Source organism: Rattus rattus, chromosome 10, assembly GCF_011064425.1.
Source record: "Rattus rattus isolate New Zealand chromosome 10, Rrattus_CSIRO_v1, whole genome shotgun sequence".
Taxonomy (NCBI): Eukaryota; Metazoa; Chordata; class Mammalia; order Rodentia; family Muridae; genus Rattus; species Rattus rattus.
Window position 1 is genome coordinate 28,908,611 of NC_046163.1, and position 3,042 is coordinate 28,911,652.

The 3,042-nt window shown below is 40.6% G+C and overlaps 1 pseudogene; it reads right to left on the reverse strand.

The window, feature by feature from the left end:
* Nucleotides 1-581: 581 nt before the first annotated feature.
* LOC116911847 lies at nt 582-688 on the reverse strand (annotated as a pseudogene).
* Nucleotides 689-3,042: the final 2,354 nt, after the last annotated feature.

Consider the following 3,042-nt stretch of genomic DNA (forward strand, 5'->3'; position numbering starts at 1 on the left):
GAGGAGTAGGCCCAGTTATGCTCAGCCCTCGGGCATCAATATGTCCCAGGGAGCAACCCAGACTAGAAATGTCAGCCAGGCCAGGTAATAATAAACCCTTGCTGTTTCAGGGACACGTCCCCAGGTGGCACTCTCACCAAGCTATTCTTTACTAACCTTGAGTCCCCACTTCTGCCTCTCTTCATTGTGCCCACCTCTTTCTGTTTCTTTCTCTCTTCACCACTTATTTGTTCCTCTGAGTGGTGCCCAGAGTCTCTGAGTATCTAGGGTCATCTCAGGAGTGGTCTCAAGAGTGGTATGCTCAATTTGTGCATTACATCATTAGGCAGTAATCATCTGTAGCATGATCTGCCCCCTGGCCAATGCTAGCTGGTAGTCATCTCAGGCATGCTCCTTGCCTAGACCTGCCTAACTGGACCCATGCAAAGGTCATCTGTCTCAGGCTCAATCCTGCCCTGGGCCTTGATCCCAGGTTGGTTTCTTCCAGTCAGTGGACAGATCAGTGGCCCCACCCTGGGAGCCCCTCCAGGCCTGCTGGGTGCCAGACTGGTGGACATCTCAGGCTTTTTTTTCCCTCAGCTTCTGTTAGGCTACTAATCATCAGGTGTTCAGAGGTCAGAATTCTGAGAGTCTCTCTACTACCTACATGTGACATAGCACACATACTTACAATGCCTCTAGGAGCAGTGAAAAGCAAAACTCTTATCAGGGCTATTTATATCAGGTTTATTTATATCGTATTTTGTACTAAGGATCCATAAATGTGAAAGAAACATATGCTTTCCTGGGATAAGTGAACTGGTTGGCTGGGCCTGATGAATTAGTTGTGATTAAGGGCCCAGTATCACTGAAGCTAAAGTATTTCTTGAGGGTCAGCACACAGAAGCAGTAACCCAGAGAGGGTAAGACTGTCTCTTAAGCTGGCAGCCAAACTTCATAACACATAAAAGTCCTGACAGGATGCTGAAGAAAGCACAGAAGATGAATAATTTAAGAGGCCTTGGGGAGAAGCCGAGAGTTAGCTATCTACAGAGAGGCCAAGAGACCATCGGTGAAGGTGCAGCCGCCACTGCAGTGTAGACCTCATTGTTAGAGATAGCAGAACTGTGTGGTAACTACAGGGACAGTGCCTATGTGGAATGCAGCCTGTCTGATGCTACAAATGGCAGACCCAAAAGCATAGGGCTACCTAAACCTGTTGGAGCCAGATGGAGAGTTAAGTTCCAGACATTAGACAATAAGCTTTATTGGATTTGGTTTTGGCTTTGATATGATTTTGACTGTTACTTGGCATTCCCTCTTGTAATAATAAAGATATATGGCTTATTTGGGATTTTACATACACAAACACACACATACACACACACATAGCATATGTATGTATATATATATATATGTATGAAGTCTAATTAAATAAAAATATTTTATAAACTCTTAAAATAGGACTTTTAAAATTATACTCTGATATTTTGTGATATTAACATGAGATATTAGAGAAAAATAGGAAAGGGAAAGTTATGGTTTGTGATATATTTGTATGTTAGGTCAACAAAGGGTCATTTGTGCTGGTTTGTTTTTGTCAACATATTACAAACTAGACTCATCTGACAAGAGGGAAACACAACTGAGGAACTGCCTCTATCAGACTGCTGTAGCCCAGCCCACTGGGGTGGGGGGTTGGATAAACCTGGGCTGGTGGTCCTGGGTTGGATAAGAAAACAAGCTGAGCAAGCCGTGGAGAGCAAGTAGTTAGCAGCATTCTTCCAGTCTCTACCTCTATTCCTGTCCTGAATTCCTGCCCTGGCTCTCTAATACTATAAGACCTAAACCAAATAAACACTTTTCTGCCCAAGTTACTGTTGGTCACAAAGTTTTATCACAGTAAAAGAAAAGAAACCCTGATAATGACAACTCAATTGGAATTGTTCATGTTACCTCAGTTTTACTTATGTTTATACACTTAATAGATATACTTGTAATTAAGCCTTCAAATGTTACTAAAGTTTAAAAAATAGTAACGGTAACAACAACAAACTATTCTAAAACATGAATAGGAAAAATTACTCGAGTCCTTAAAGCAGTTGTTTCTTGCTTCACTTACCTTACTCCTATGACTCAAGGAATTAAACCAGGACTTTCTTGATCATGGCATTGTATTGTAGGTATGGAGTTAGATGAGCCACTCTCACATGGCTTGCTTACCAGAACATATTACTGTTTGTTCAAATACAAAATTTGAACTACCCAGGCTAATAATTGTTTATCAAAATTAACTATGTACATATACGTTAAATAATTGTCTATCTTTCCATTTGCCTTAGTCTCTTAGGTACTCTAGACTGAAACACTGAGGACTTAGGTGACTTACTATCAATAGAAATACATCCTGTCAGATCTGGAGGCCGAAGTGCAAGATCAAAGAGGACTCTGCATCTCATGCGGCTCTGTTTCCTTGTTCACTGGTGCTGCTTTTCTGTGTGTAGCCATAGGAGAGCAGAAGAGACGCTCCCTTTGTCCCATTTCAGTGGAATGTTAGTCTCATTGATGAACGTTCTGCTCTGTCATCTAATCAACAACCAAAGATCCTACTTCATCATACTAACCACCTGGGCTTCCTCATGTGATAGGGAAAAAGAAAATGCTCAGCTCATAACACCATTTTTCTGGTTATGTATTATGATGACCAAAGGATTGAATTACAAATTAACCTAGAATATCTGGTCACTGTTAGGCTATGAAACACAGTGCTGAAGAGGTAGAGGTTAAAACGCCATTATATATTCTAAAAGGACAAGTGTCTTCTGTTGTTGGTCATGGTGACCCAAATATAGTCTTGCCTTTGTAACATTCTTTTAACATTTTCCAGCTTTATCTGAAGCTCACATTATGCTTTGTAAATGACCTTTTGCTACTTATCACAATGCTGCAAATGAATTTGAGAGAAAAAACAGATTTCCAACGCATAAAAAATTTCCATACATAACACAGAGAATGTCAAAAAAAAGCATATAATATGATCTGGCTGTTTTTTATTACCACAAA